At 45.3% G+C, this 16,657-nt stretch overlaps 1 protein-coding gene across 3 annotated transcripts in view; it reads right to left on the bottom strand.

Annotated features, from left to right (window-relative positions):
- The window catches only part of ARMH3 (armadillo like helical domain containing 3), a 129,566-nt gene that overhangs the window by 8,778 nt on the left and 104,131 nt on the right, over positions 1-16,657 (bottom strand). The gene's annotated exons all lie outside the window — the stretch shown is intronic.

The raw sequence follows: 16,657 nt of genomic DNA, 5'->3' as shown, positions 1-16,657 counted from the left end.
TAAGCAGCTAATTATCATGTGTACACCCAAATGTAACACAGCAGACGCTATGCAAACACAGGTTTGCCCGACCCCATGGTCCTCCCAACGCTAGTTTTGCCAGCACACCTCCCTCCTGGCTTGCTAATCGCCGTTCACAACCTGCTAAACCGCCAGCTCCTGCAGCCACTCAGGTCACCTCCACACAGAGCACTGCACTGCTCTCCTGATGGGAACAAGCTTCTGACAGGCACTAAGAGAAGACCAGCTCTGGTATGGACTCTGGTTTTGGAAACAGATGAAGACACGAATCCAGGTCTTCCTGCCCAAGAGATATTTTATTATCTGCCTTCCCTGCAACCAAAGCACTCCAGCTTATATTACTGCCTTACTCTGCTCCCAGCGCTGGGCTATACTTGTGAATTCAGAGTTACATGTCTCTGTCCTATTGAACTATTCATTTCCTAACTGGGGAACACCAAGAGGAACTCCCACAATGCTTTTTAGCTTCAGAGCATTTCATGGACAAACACATTCCTCCAAGCATTTGTGAGATAGTAAGTAACTATAATCTTCCTACCAGGAACCATATAGCTCAGCACCCCTGGGCAAAATGTACATTTGAAACAATTCTCTTAAACATGTGAACTTCTTTCTTAGGCTGTTACCACTAGATCTGAGAGCAAAACAAAGCGCAGACAGAATATCAACATCTGAGGTTTGCATTACTGTAGCCTCTGCTCATGAAAAGCCACGGCCAGGAGGACTATGCAGTATGAGGTACAAAGGCAGAGGACTCTACCCCAAGGTATTCACAATTCAGGAGAGATCCTCAGAAAAGCACTGCAGAGAGTGTAGGACAACAGCCACCAGGACAATAAGGAACCCTTCTGCTCCTCCTCTTATCCTCCCAACAATGCAAACACAAGCCTCAATTGTCCTTTTAGGCAGCTCTTGCCCTTTACAGGACTGAATCCTTTCCTTACATCCTTTACTTGAGGAATCCTAGACTTGCTTAGGCATCCCTTTAAAAACTTCTTTCCCTGTCTTGTTTCCCCCCAAACGTCGCACGCGGCAGCGGTACAGAGGGACCCTCATGCAAACACTTAGAAGCAGGCTGGGGTCTGAGGCACGATCCGAATGAGGGCTGAGGGTAAAAAAGGGTTCTAGAAGTGGTTCCCAGGTGAGGTGGTCACATAGCAGAGTCTCTTTGCAGCTCAGCTGTCCTCCAGCATTGCAGAACCAAGCTAGGGGTAGCAATGAGCATTTTACAAGGTTATTTAAGAACAGCTTGTCAGTGTTCTGCTGCTGCGAAAGCAGGCAGCCTCCTCTCCAGGACTCATTTTCTAATGCTGCCTGTCAGCTCCACCGGCAGAGAGGAAGAACCCCCTGCAATGACAGCCATCTCCAAATTCAGTCTGGCCCCTTGCTCCCGTGTGCAGAAAGCCATAAGAAGCATCACCAAGACAAGAGCAATGATGAAAGCAAGCTGCCTGGGTACAGGAATAATTTAGTCTGGAATGCAACTATCCACTAGGGATGGAGAGTAATAGTATAATGCACTTTCCTCTGAGCAATAACGAATCTAGCAGCTTGCATGAATCAGAGGGCTATCCTCCTGTCAACCTGAGGAAGCCAAGCTGACCAAGATTAATAAACTGCAGGAGAGAAATCCTGTTTGAAAGGTGAGGAGTACAACGTGCCTCTCCAGCAGTAACTCAGAGTGGAGGCATTTTACCCAGGGCTACCCCACTCCCCAGGAACCTTCCTTGGGCCCCTCTGCACTCCCCTGTGCCCCCCAAGCACAGCCATGTGTATTGCCACACAGGTGTGCCCGGAAAATGGATGTACATGCTGCTCCATGAAGAAGCAAGATTCCTCCTTGCTAGCTCTGAGTAGCGATTTCTTCAGATACTCAACAGGGGCATCCTCAAATCACTGTGAGGAGGAGTAAACTCCAAGGTCAGCAGCAAGCTCTGTAAGCAGTACCCTTAAAATCAGCCCTCTTGCGTCACCTTTGAAAGGCAGCTAAGAACCCAGTTTGATACTCTAGGAGGAGGACAACGAAGGAACAAGAGGACCCAAAGTCTCTACTGTGTTACCCACTACTTATCATAATCTCTGCGGTGAACTTGCGATCAGCTTATCCCTTCAGCTATATATTTTCATTGGCTTCCACTCCTTATCTCCTCTAATTATGAAATAGAACTTAAAAAGATCGGGTAAGTTAAAAATAAACAGCTTCTCCTCACTGTCTGATAATTTCCCTTTCTTGCTGTTGCTGAGAAAATGTACTACGTGGGATCTGAGATAAACCCACTCATAGATCATTTCACTTCATACCCTATAACGGGTAGGAATCGTTACTGAGCTTAGGACCTGCCATCCTTGAGATGATGTCATCTGCTCTTTTAAGATGCAGCTGCTAGACACAGGAGAGGTTAAAGAGCAGCTGAAGGTATTAAGAGCACCTAACATTAAGGTTTGAAAGGCATCAGCTTTCTACACATGACAAACTCACATCCTCTGAGGAACAGAAGATTGCATGCTGGCATCCTTCGCCCTTCTTACACACTGCTTTAACTTCTGCTTGGGAAAACTACTGCAGGAAGAACGCCCTTTTGTGTTAAACACATGAGATCTTTATCTGCACCTTTCTGTCAGATACAAAAGAACTAGAGGAATTTAATTTTGAGATTAAAGCATTTCTCCTTCAAGGTCTTATCCGACCTGGTCTTCATAGAAGTCTCTATGGAAGACTAGAAAACATCAGTTCCAAGATAATGAAGTATGAATAACTTAAAAATGAAGGGACTTTTAGCTGGACTCTCCCATATGAATTTTCAATAGTCATTCAGGTTTTTTAAAATCTCAGGAGGAGCTGGAAGAGCACCACTTCTATTGTCAGGCAAGGATAGAAGAAAATGGACTCTCGACGATTTCCAAGAAACTTCTCAGAAAGCAGCAGGGAAGATAAGATGTGACACTCCTCAGATTGCAAGGATAAACATGCAGGACAAACGATTTTTTAAAAAAATTCTTTACTGGATCTTTACATTGGAAAATATTAAACTAAGAGGAGTCAAAGCCTAAATGTCTTTTTGCAGGTTACCTTAGGGGGATCAGAGTCTTAAAAAAACAATATGACAGAAGTGAGCAACTTGGACATGGTCAATACAGGAAAAGCAAAGGCTGCTGAATTGCTTTCCTGCAGTTACTTCTATCAGCCCTAGAGGCTACATTCACTCTTTTACTCCACTGCAATAAACCAGAAGTCAGTGGAGCTGCACCACTGTAATTTAAAGATAATTTGCCATCAAATTAACCCCCTGCCCCACCACTCACTCACTGACTGCTTTCCAGAACTTCCAGAGAAATGTTAGCAATTCAGGCCCCTGCATACACGTCCCCAAATCAACCTTTCAAGAGCTGCTCGGAACAGCAAGCTCTTTCTGAGGCACTCAGATTTCAGCTTCTCCTGCAGCTACAACTGCCCGTGCCCCGTAACTCTCCTTCCCCAGTAACATCGACAACCTGCGAGGAGAGACACCCCTCCAGGTAACGGGGGGGGGGGGGGGGGGGGGGGGGCTGCCTTCCAATGGAGGGGCTGACCTAGGGCTCAGCTCTCCGCAGCATCCTACCCGTGCTGTGCCATGCTGCTGCACCCAGAGGAACAAGATTATTACAGAGTTTTTGGCTCCTTACTTTGCTGCATCCACTAGCTTTCTGCTCCCTTGTAAATCGGATGGACAGTCTCCGGTAGGTCAGCGGCCTCTCATGGACACAAGCTCTGAAACCAGTTCCCCCAGAACCAGCTGCCTTGCCCCCAGATTTTCTGCCATCAAAACAGATAATATTTTGCTGTACCACTCTCTACACACAGGCTCCTTCCTTACTGCACCAGAGCTGTTCCCTACGACTGATCCTCAATGAGAGCTGACTCGCTGCACTCCCCCAGGAGAGACCAGACCTGCTGGAAGAGCTCATCCTGGGAAAACAAGGGGATTACACGCAGCAGTCTCCAATCCCCATCCAGCCCAGGAGAACACAGCCACAGTTAGCAGCAAAGCCAGAGAAGGAGCTGCACCACAAAGAAATCTAAGGGGCAACATGCAGAACGAGGGCCCATCTATCTGGTAGACACAGTACGCTTCATTGCTTAGTAACTTTTTAACCTGCAGAATCTTTCATCATCTGCAACAGCAGTCTCCGCCTTACTACAACATAAAATTAGAGCGTGCCACCAATTCACACCACCCAGCAAAGGATCTGGTGGCGGGCAGGTTCTGGGAAGCACACATGGGTAATGACAGGAAAATAAAGGAAAAACAGAAGCAGGAAGAAAGCAAGGTCTCAACACTGTCTTTTTTAATCAGCGCAGAAAAGGACAAGCATGCAACCAGTCAGCATCACCACTGTCTCGCTAAAGCCTCTCCGTGCCCGTAAGACAGTCATTAGCTACCATGACACAGAAGCAGCTGGAAAAGAACTGACTGAATGATCTCACATCAAGCAAAAGGCAAAAAAAAAAACCCCAACCAACCCCAGGTTAAAACGCATTTGCCCCCCACAGCAACTACATGCGGCTCACAAGGCTGGGAGGAGGGGAGGCTCTTCAGATCAGGCCTAGCAAGCCCTCACGGGACGGAGCAGCTGGGTGCTTCTCCCAGCGGCCTGTCTATGGGGCACGTAATGCCCTCTCCAGCGCTACAGCACAGACATGGCACAGGGGCCAAGGGCAGCCGGGGACAGACAAACGTGCCTCCTGTCCTCTCTACAGAGGTTTGGAGTCCCTGTCACTGCCTGCATACCACAGAGGGAATTATGGCAGTCCCACCTCCGAAACCTAGGCAAAGCTCGAGCTACCACAAGCAAACCCAGCAGTCTGTCCCCTCAGCTCAGAGGACGGAGGCTGTAGGAAAAGACATTAGGGCTTCCCTATTCTAGTAGAAGCCCGATGTGCATTTTATACTCAAGTCCTCAAACTGACTTGTTTACTTCAGGTTTAGTACAAATTTCCCCCTTTTTTCTCCCTCACTAATCTCCACAAGCAACCCATAGTCCCTAAATGTTTCTCCTAGCGAATTCAACTGAATAGCAACATTTTTCATTGTAATGAAAAGGCTGCTACCACCTGGACTATGAAGAGACTATTGCTTCTCCATAATAAAGTGCCAGATAATTGACATAAATTTTACAGTAGTATCTTCTAATTAATACGGAAAATGATTTTTTTTTTTTTTCCAAATGGCAGCACACTTCTCACAAAGCAACTGAAAAGTTGCTGATGCAGTCTGGAGTCTTCGTAGGAATTAATCCCCAGAAGTACCAAAGACAAATCACATAACTAAATAATTAGAAGTTCAATAAAAACACACACACACAGCTGCCACATTTCCCAACAGACTCTGCCCAGACCCTGGCTGCACTCATCTCCTCCTCCCTTTCTTCTTTCACTGCCTGCAGGAGCCAAGTTCAGAGGGAGGATCCACCAAGACTGCCAGTGCTACACACGTGTGCTGGCAGCAGCTGCCATTCACACTGACAAGAAAAGCACTCACCCTTGGACAATCAGCAGGACCTAGCTTTTGTCTGACCCAAGACCACCTTACCTTTGCAGCTGTCCCGGAGCTAAATGCAGTACTGATGCCTCACCCTAAAGCTGATCAAGCCATGAGTATTAATCCCATGTTCATGAACGCTAAGAGGAAGAGGAGGAGGATGTTGCTATGACAGTCTAACAACTCAGATTCCCAAAGACATGCTGTGTGTACAGCACACATCTATGGATCCAGAGGATGCAGAAGGGGTCTGGCGCACGTGGTGGAAAAGACAAAGATCTGGGCTTGAGAAGCAAGTGTAGTCATGCCACATACGTGTAAGATATGCAGCACATTGTCATTCCTGCTCCAGTGCCCCAGGTCTCCTGCGTCAAGCTGCTGCTGCTTGTACTATGTGCAAGCTGAGGACCTATGGCCCTCTCCTGCTTCAGGCTGAGAGCATGAGGCTGCTCAGACTAAGCCTGTAAGACAGCCCCACCAGCTCACATAACTGTCACTCTCAGGATAGGAAGCAGCATGCTGTCTGCCCTACAGGCAGGAAAAATTCCCAGAAAACAGGATTTTTCCAACAGTAAGAAGCTCAGCTAGGTCAAAAAAAAACCCCAAGAAAACAAAAACCAAGTGAACTAAGCGAAAGCAACCAAGGGCAAATTTCTCCTCCGAGGTAGGAAACAGGACTGCACTGATGCAGAATGCATCAATGCTGGGCAGTAAGACACAAGAGGTCTGTCCCAGTCACAGGGGGGCAGAAAGGTCTGCAGAGGTGGGCGCAGCTGCCCAGGAGCCCCAGGACAGAAATACATGCCCAGTCCTGGCTGTGGAGAAACACAAGCTGACGGGAGTCAAGAGAGTCTCCTACTCAGTGCCTGGAGCTGGACAGATGGACAAGGCTGAGCAGCACACAGCAAAGATGAGAGCGCCAGGAGACAGGAAGAGAAGGTGCCTCGCCCTCCTTACCACTGCTAAGGTGAGCGCAGGGACCCCTCACGCACAGTTCCCACCAGGTTACTCTGATGCCTCTTGGTTTGTTTGCCAATCTTTCTCTGCTCAGCTCACGAAGCGTTAGCCAGGACACGCTATGCCTAGGAGCCTGGGAGTGAACAGTCTTTGCCCATCAGTTTGTCCTTCGTCCCTGCCAGTCACTCCTGGCAGTCCTGCTGTGTCCACTGCTCTACTCTGTGCCCAGCCAGACACAAGGAGAGACTAACGCCAGGCCCCAATTCCCTCCTGAGGACTGCTTTTATACCTCTGCACCTAAGTGGTATTGACATCCAGGCCTTGCCATTTCTCTACACATGGCAAAAGGTTTTGTTCATACATAAAAGATTATTATTATTTTACTTAGCAACATCAAGGAGGGACATTTCACACCCTCTTTTCCCCACCTCAGCATAGAGCCATTCTTTGGGCTCACATGACATACAGTAGCTCAGATGTTTGTTCAATGATCTCGCAGAGATCTATGATCTTTAAAGGAACAAGCCTACTAAGTCGACAGTTTCTATCCATGGTGTAGGAGGGTTCGGTTACAGTCTTTCTCTTCTGCCCACAGATACCTCTTCTAAAGATAAATCATTTATAAGCTCACTCAGAAAATGACTGGTGTTCTCTGAACTCTGCTAGCAGAAATGGCATCTGCTTTTGGGACAAGAGTTATCTGCTCCAGAAATGTTTCAAAACCACAGTGCATTTGAAGCCTAAGGTGTTCAAATCTATTTAATGGTGGGAAAAGACTCACTGACACAACCAATCTGGAAATCACACAACTTTTAGAAACATCCCAAAGCCAAAACTGTGATCCAGCTCCACTCAGAAGCAGCTGTAAACACACAGTGACCATTCCAAGCTCTCATGGGACAGTCCTTCGCAAGATTCAACAGTTACTTTACAAACAGAAAGGCTGCAAAGAAGGACAAAGGCAAGTAACAACAGGGACACGGTCACAGAGACCAGCTATGTGCACAGCTTGCAGGGGACTTAATTTGTAAGAGGCATAGGCAAATATAAGATATTAATGTGGCTGATAACCCTTGGTCCCTGTGTAGCCATCACTAGGGGTAGGGAGTCCTGTGCTAGGAGTATCACACCCTCTGAGCTCCAAGAGTCGGGTAGCTGAAAGCCTGCTCACTTTGCCAGAAAGCCTGTGCCACCAATCCTTTTACTACAGAGTAATTTCAAGAAATCACGTCTACACACACGACAACCCCCACATGTGTTAAATACACTTTGCTCAACCCCTTCGGGTTTGGAGGACAATGAGTAAAAATGCACTTAGCCTCCCACTGCTTCTTCTCAAGACCAATCTGCCTTTCTCCATTCCATGGATGGTCGGTGGGTTTCTACTAACCTGCATATCCCACTTGGCACAAGGAACTTGGCACTCTCTCTGGGGCTCTGGGCTCTCTTTCCCAAACTGCAGGGACAGGCTCTCAAGAGGAAATACAGGATAGTACAAATACAGGAAATACGATTCTGGGACATTCAAGGGAGGAAAATGGGTTCAGTGGGTTTCTGCCAAGTGAACGAACATCCATGTACCGCACAACACTGGCACTTCTAAAGCCCAGGCACGGAAAAAGAAGTCAAAGATCCCGAAACAAATTATCCTAGAAATTATCAATTGATAAAATAAGCACCCCCCAGAGCAGGCTTTTAGACCTGGGTGCGGAGATCCCAAAGAAACTGAATGAGGTCTACTAAGCTTGCCTGTTGTTAGATATTTTGTGAGGAAGGCAGGCAGCAGCCAGGATGATGGCAGGAGCATAAAACCTTGAGATAGACAGATTTGCTATTTTGGAGTTACAGCCCATTTTGGAGTTGTGAACCCTTATCTCCAGCTGGTGGCATTTATGAAAACATTTCTCACTGCTAGGTACGTAAGAGCACTTGCAATTCTGCCAAGGCTTGAAATGCACTGCAGATAACTATGGACTGGACCGTTAATTTTTTTATTTCCCCATTGTGCTTACAATTAACTTAAGTGCTGAAATGTGATGGGCTGTTCCAGGAGAAGCTTTTTATCTACCAGCTGCATTCTAGCACAGCAGTAAATCAACTGCTGTCACCAAAACACCAGACAAGAGGAAGAGAGCATGCTTATGCTCACTGTGCATATTACCCGCTCAGCCTAAGCAGCTAACCAGCATTCAGCAGCTGAATGCTGTGATTTGTGTACCACCTTTGGTGCAATCCTCTATTTACAGAAGATCTTGTCACTCTGAACATAGAGGAAAAAAACAAGTCAGCAGCAGCTCTCCAGCACCAGTTAACTGACCAAAGTAGGACCAGTAACCTTGGTGCCCAAAACAAGATACAAGAGTTTAAGTCATGAGCTGAGTTTAAGTCATGAGCTGCTGCTCCAGTTAAACTGAGAAGCCAGGACATACAAAGCTGTTACAGAAATCAGGCAGCTACAAGAACCTAAAAAAAACAGTAGCTGAAGATTTCAAGTAAAGGTCAGAAATAAAATCTAAGGCCAGCAGCCAGAAAGCATCCTGGCAAATGAGGAAACTCAAATAAACAACTTCCAGTTCAGATTGCCTTGATGGTGACATCAGGATACCTAACGCACACCAGAGTAAACTCATTCCTAGTAAAGAAATTCAAATTTGCCCAGAAGAGAGTTGGCTCAGGAATAAGGCTGTCTAGGGAACAGATTAAGACAGGGTATGCCATAAAAACCTTTCTGTTCAATCAAATCCTGACAGAAGCAAGTGGACTGTTCCAGTTTGAAGAAACCAAAATTTAATTGTGCCCAAGGGAAAAACAACGGGGACGCTTATTCTGGTTATGGTCTAATCAAATATCTGCAGTCATGGGAGGTTTCTGGAAGTATGTCACCTGGTCAGGTTCACAGGAATCTGTAGGGGATTCCAGGAGAGCTTGTGCTCCTCACACAGCCACCACAGACTTCTACAGGACATAATGATAACAGACACTGACTTAGGAAAAAAAAAACCTCACCAGGACCCTGATTTGAAGATGAAGATAAATGAAAGAAGAACACAGACACTCCAAAAAGTCATGGAGCTCACCACACATTTGATTTTTCTTTTTTCTTCCGTTGTTTTCTGCTGTAAGAGCATAGCAACTAGAAAGCGAACGGCCTCTACAAATGCTACTAGTACAGCCCTGGGTCTCACACCTGCAGAGAAAAAGTGGATGCTACCCACGTAACTCATGACTTTTTCTCTTTTACATGATCAGAAACCTTTTTAAACTTGGTTTGCACAACGTGAACAAATTTAATTAAAGGAAGTAGCAAAACTAAATAGCAATACACTAAAAAACTGGCCCCAAACCAAGCGGATGCTGCATATTTAAAGCAAGTCAAAACAATATAGGACACGCCAGAGAAACACCAGTTGGGATTGGGGGAGGAAGGTATGCATTTAGTGGGGCAGAGCTTAGAAACATCGGTTCCATAGCTCCTGCTTACATTGACGCAATTAAATAGAAGGCCAGTTATTAACTGCACAACAGAAGTGATAAAAGGCAGTAATTCAGCGGCCTGAGGAGATGCACGAAAAGGCCAAGAATGAGGAGATCCAGAGCTCACCTGCCTAACTGACCACATACAGAAAATGAACGCAAGTCTATTCTAAGATCGGGAAGACCAGAACTTCTGAATACAAGCAAGAAGTCTGGATAGCCAAGAAATCAGATGAGCAAAGAACTGTGTGATTATCTGTACTATTTTGCAGTTTTACTGTATCTTTTCCGAAATAAGGGCACTGGAATCAATATACAAGATTTAAAACATGGGTTGTCACAGACTTACACAGTGACAACGCAGTACCCCTGCTTTTTTTTTGTTCTCTCTCCAATAATTTCTAATTCTCTATTTGCCTTTCTGACCACTGTTGAGCCTTGAGCCAACATTTTCAGGCTTATCACAGTGACTCCAAGAGTCCTTTCCTGCATGGCAATATCCAGAAGACTTTACTACAGCTTAAAGACTTTAAGAGACTTGTAAATTCAATCTGCAAAAATGCCTTTTAAAGATACAGCCTAAAAGAAATAGATCCGTAGTCAGTTGGTTAGTTACAAATAGCTAGAAAATACTGTAGCAGCAGTATGCTAAAGTAGCTAGCTAATAAGGAAAGGTGGGCAGTGCTTGGAGGTTTGTGTGACTCAACCCATATAAAAGTTTTAGCTGTTTAAGGCTTTTGGAAATCTGGAGTTGGAACAGACAGCTATAAACTGCTGGATGATTCTTATAAACAGAAAATCCTGTAGTGAAAAGGGAACTTCGGTTGCCAGCTGTCTGCTCTAACGCTGTAGTACCAAAAGCGGTTTAAGTCAGTCTAAGTGCAGGTCACCTAAACTGCAACACAAAGTCTGGAGCTCCTTCTTCAGAGGCACTTATTTCAGAAATAAGGCATTCTAATGTGCAGCTCAGAACTCTCTTCATTCTGAACACAAGCACCAAGGGTGCTGGTGGCCAGGCACAGTACTGACGGCAGGAGTAACTGAGAAGGTAGGAAACAGCAGAGATGACTGTCCCCTAGACACGAAGAATGCAGCTGCACAAGTTAAGTTCGTAAGAATTCTGACAGTGATGAAATTCCTACCCAAACAACATGATCAAATCTGTCCCAACTAAGTGACTCCTCATAAACCTCAGACACACTTTTGGATCCTACTCTAATCTGTACTGCACAGCTGGAGGAAAACGAAACGACAAAGTCTCTGATGAGGGCAGAAATAAGAGAACCAAGTAGCTTCTGATATGACATGCTGAAGGAGTGACGCTTGTTAACATTTTAATTTGTTAAATTATCCTCTTTTGTGCTGTTGGAATGCGTCATTCTTTTTGAACTCCATCTGGGCAATGACCAGAGCTGAAACAGAATGAGACCATTTATGCTTGGAAGCATTCATGGCCAGCATAGAAAATGTCTTTTGCCTGTAAAAACAGAGCTGCTCGAAGTTGACTGCTAAGTTAATTCAAAATAACATTTAAATGCCTAGTGGGACAGATGGAAACACAGAGGCTACTATCCAAGATAATCGCTAGCAAGGGCAGGCCTGATGAGATGCTAAACTTTGTGGGCCGAGACACTTCTTGACTGAGATGGAGATGTGCAGGATAGCTGGCCAGCTGACAGTCAGCAAGGTGAGTATGAGAGGGAGCAGAGACTGGGGCACAGACCACGCACAGCAAACAGGTCAGAGGTTTCTGAGAAATCAAATGGTCTGCGCTTATTACTGCCCTTCTCACAGAAAGAAGTCTGTGCGCATTCTCTGAAATAAACAGAGGCAACCAAAAGTTGCTGACACTCAGTTATTTCTAGTCATTTCTCCTTACACCCAACAGAAGCAATCAGGGCCCAAGATAATAGCTATGTCTCTCAAGAAGGATTCCTGCCACTGTAAAGTGGCATCTTGCAATCCAAAAATATTTGGAGGACAAAAAAGGCTTCTGTGCCTGGGAACTTAGTGTTTATCCCTGCAACACTTGTTCCGCTTATATCCCTAAAGCATCAGACCTACCACCTCTTCAGCACCAGGTTTCTCACAGTTCAGACGCTCCCAGGAGCAACCCCAAACACCACAGAGGGCAAGTCCCTTCAGAATGAATGGCTGAGAACAGACCTAAGAGAGTCACCTTACCTCTATGAGAGCCTCCACAGAGGTTCAGATGCTGGATTGGCAGGAAGCACATGACAAAGCAGAGGTTTATTGCTAATGCGCCAGATAAGATTATTGTGTTGACTGTAAGCCCGCCATTGGAAAAGGTGGCTTGTGCTGGCACTGGACCCGTTCTCTCCAAAGGATGAGAACAAAAGTTATGCTTCTTTTCCAAAGCACCTGTAGCTGTTGAATCCTCAAGTTAAGCAAATCAGTACACAGAGCTGCAAGCTGGAGAACTGCTTGTCCGCAGTGCCTGCCCTCTGAATAAAAAGCACGCACCCTTTGCTGCCACAGCTCTAAACCAAACCAGCTGGCTATAGAGATGGGATGTATTTGTACATACAGCACTACTGAAGGCTTAGGCAAAGATGATGCCACTCTCTTGGGGATAAAGAGCTGATCCCCAAGTCTTCCACTTTCTCTTTTGCCATATTCGCGGGTAAGTACCTGCAGGATCTGTAATGGAACTACCATTTCCACAGTAATTTCTGCAGTGCTTGAAGGACACCATTGTTCTACAGCCTAAAAATCCATGTGTGAGGATTTAGTGCTCCCAAGTGCCTCTTGGACATCAAACGTTTTCAAAGCTATTAGCTCTGATGGGTTTTTGAATAAGGCTCAGGGAAGCTGCTCACTGAGTATTTCTCATAAGGAAAAGGTAGTTCTGACCTGGTAGAATAAAAATTACTGAGAAGGAGGAGGAGGAAGAAAGGCCACACAGCCCACGCTCTCTGCAAGCAAGGAAATGAGATTTGATTTACTCCATGATTCTGAGGTGTGTTCAATTTCAGCTTGAATTTCTGTGGCATAAATTCAGCTTGGCTGAGCAGTGTCCCCATTAGAGACTGTCCAAAGCAATATAAGGTGATGCACAGAATGATCTTCGAATCCAAGGTTCAAAGCCTTGGTGAGGTGTCTTTTTTAGCATATTTTTGCATATGCAACCCACAAACCTGTGTCTCCCAAGAAGTTAAGACACAGACAATATAAAAAAGCAATTAGACACAGTGCATACACAGCTCCTTTTTGTTGCCAATTAATCAATTTATTTATTTAGCTCACTGGTTAAATTTCCTCTTACTACACAGCAGAGAACAACTCCGGGTCTATGTTTGCCATGATTCAAAGGGATTAGATGACAACCAGAAGTCACTCACTAAAAGGACTTAAAGGCTTCAGTTCAGGGATTAATAACTCAGCTGCTTTTTCTCCATCTTTTAAAACCACTAATTTGAACTGCATCAGCTGGTAGTTTTATTTGCAGGACTATTTTTGTTTTAATGGGATTCTTAAACTCTGTTCTTCCCAAAATGCTGCTGCATTGCCCTCTTGATAGTATTCTCATATCTGAATTTTTGACCATATTTAAAGAGGATTTCATGCTTGCTTAGCAAATTTCTTCAGAAACCGCACCTTATACTAACACATACCAGTTCAAGTTCTACTGGACTTTTCCTAAATAACCAGGCATATCAGTTGAGCAGTCACCTCAGGAATTCAACACTGCTAGAAGGCAGCTTGCATGGAAGCTTTGGACCAAGTGTCTCTGCATCTCCAACTCGGTCTCACATTTCAGAGCAGCTTACAAAATCTAGAGTTTGCATGCATTTGACCACGTACTAACACACCTTTAAGGTGGGATAAACCATAGGGGTCCATTCTTACCCTGGGTTAACACGGAATAATTTGGTCTGACACTTACCCTGCTGAGAAACCAAGTGACAGAAGTTGAAGGGGGGCACATCTCTGCATTACTCTGATCTCACTGTTCTGACAGCCATTCACAAGGGGGAGTTTCAGTGAAACGGTGCTATAATTTAACCCCAACACTCTACCACCTTGGTATGAATAAAACTCAAAAGCAAGTCTGCAGGTTGAAAAATTCAGGTACTTTAGAGTTTTGGGGTTTGCTGTAAATCTGAACTGGCCTGCCTTGGGAAGGACTCAATTCCTTCCATATGCCTTTTTAAGGACTGACTTGTGACTGTGCCTAGAGCTTTTGTTTCGTGCATTTTTATTAATGGTAATAAGCAGAGCTGTTCACTTGGTTTACTGCTTCTAGATGACAACTGCCAGCTACAATCAAGTCGGAGAGAACAGGAGGGCAGGGCTGGCAGCAGCCACAGGAACCACCATAGCAGCAAGCGATGGTTGTGCATTAGGAAAGCTGTCATCGTTCTTCCTTCTCAACTCTCTAAAACACGTCAAGGGCACTAATTAACAGGGTATCCAAGGCACACAAAGGCTACGAAGAAAGATGTCCCTAGTGCTGTGTTAAGGCCCAATCCCAAGATGACTACTGAGGCTTTAGGAGCCTGCTGAAATCTCCCAGTCACGAGTCTCCAAAACTGTCTGATATTCAGAAAAAATTCAAAGATCACAAGAGCTGCAGAACTGAGAAAGCAGAAAGGAAATAAAGTGACCTACTTTATTTTCTGCTATCATACGTTGAAAGAGACAGGATTGTAAAATGCCAGAAGAGGCACAGGTACAGGAATCCTCTCAAGTGCGGGTGCTGTCAGCAGCGTGACGGCACACAGCTCCCAATGGAAGAAACAAGGGCAGAGGAAAAACTCAAGTCAAATACTGTGCCAGAACAACAATTCAATACCCAGAGAGAAGGGAACATACAGCAGGAGCTATACAGAGTAACAGAAGCCTGCCATCTGAAATGCTGCTCGCCATTACCCTAGCAGGCATTAAAACCTCTGCTAGGAGGCAGCACTCAGCATCAGAATGATCTGATCACCTCTCCCAAGAGCAAGTGACAGAGGAGATGTGTGATCTTAAATATTTTGTAGATATTTCCGCAGCATCTGTTCTTGACTTAGTATCAAGAGGCAGGGCAGAAGAATCTGCAGCCGTCTGTGAGCACTATGTGAGATTATTGGAGATAAGATTAACACTCCAGAGTCTGGATTCACCTTTTAAACTACAACCCTGTTCAGAGCTGGAAAATCAGGCTTTTTTTGTGAGCGTACAGGCAGGTGATTTTTCTTCCCTTTTTTTTAAAGGGGAATGCTATCAAAACAAAAGCCTGCTACTACCCACATTTGACTTCTGAAATTTTCACATTTTGTTTTTTAAACAAAGATCAGGATCAAACCAACTGGCTGTTTCTCTTTAAACACCTTAACCTGACCTTTTGTAAACTCATTACAGAAAAAGCTCTCCCTGCCATACGTAAGCTGAGGTCACCCTGAGTTATGATCTCACATACAAAAAGCATGGCAGCTTCAGTCCAGGTCTCTCAACAGAACAGCTGCCTCCACCTTCAAACTATGCTTCACTTGAGGGACGGGTTTCTGGGTGAGGATGAGGGACCACGCTATGCCTCAAGATAACAACGTAGCCGAGACAAGACCACAAGTTTCTGGGTCAACTAAACAACGGACTTCCCGATGAGCAACTGGGACAGGAGCGGTCAGTGGCCCAGTACAGCAACCGACTCGTTTAGGCCGAGATGTTTACTACGACATTAACTGCCCAGACCTCGCATCACTAAGTCCTAGTTCTGAAACATTAACATATTACATAATGACAGATGCACTTTAGGACTGAAGTAGTCCTGGAATATTATCCCTCTGGGCTCCACTGAGGGTGGAAAGCTCAGCAAGAACTGGATGATATGGGAAATTGTCATCAGCTGGAGCAATTAAGTTCAGAACATGTTAATACTCTCTCCTGCAAAAAGTGTGTCATGCTCAGGTGTCTGTGAAAAAGGCTGAGATGAGGCATTACAGTAGCTTTCTTATCATTCTCCTGAGCAGGGGAGTTTAGCCCAGCAACAGACCTAAGTTTCCTTTCTATGCCTACAAAGCCACTTGTAGGTGGTACTGTAATTAAATGGGTCCATCACTTAAAATAGACAAGCACATCTTTATAGCTGAGGTGAGAACTAAGAGTCTGTAGTGAGATGCTTCCATCAAGTCGTCGGCTTTCAGAAGAATTAACGACAGGGTAGAAAATTTCCAGCAAAGCAGCCAGGATGCAGAAACCCAAAGAGACAGTCAGGAAGGCTCCGTTCCAGCATGACTACCTCGGCTCCCTCGCAAATCCACACTGCTGTTTCCATCAGCTGGAAGATTGCTCCTGTCCTAGTATTTCAAGATGTGCAGCAAAGAGAATACTTGCAAACAAAACACAGCCCTAAAAAGACTAGCTCATAGCTACCTTTTTTAAGAAATGAAAGGGACAAAACGCCCTTGCAGATACCATCACTCGAAGCTCCATCTAGATCCATATTGTGTGCTACATCCCATTACATACCATCACTACCTCACGGGAACAGTAGCAGCTAACACTGCACATCAGTTAGACAGATGCCTCACTCCAGCAACCCACCAACATGACACAGCTAAGCAAAGGTTGGTATCTAGGTTTGGGGAAGAGTATCTGCATTTCTAGTGCAGAAGCAGACTGGAAAGGGACACTCTGTCTTTAGCTGAGCACACTCTCCCCTTAAACCCTCAAAGGAGAGC

This window comes from Opisthocomus hoazin, chromosome 6 (genome assembly GCF_030867145.1).
Source record: "Opisthocomus hoazin isolate bOpiHoa1 chromosome 6, bOpiHoa1.hap1, whole genome shotgun sequence".
Taxonomy (NCBI): domain Eukaryota; kingdom Metazoa; phylum Chordata; class Aves; order Opisthocomiformes; family Opisthocomidae; genus Opisthocomus; species Opisthocomus hoazin.
This window is presented reverse-complemented; position numbering and strand designations above follow the sequence as displayed.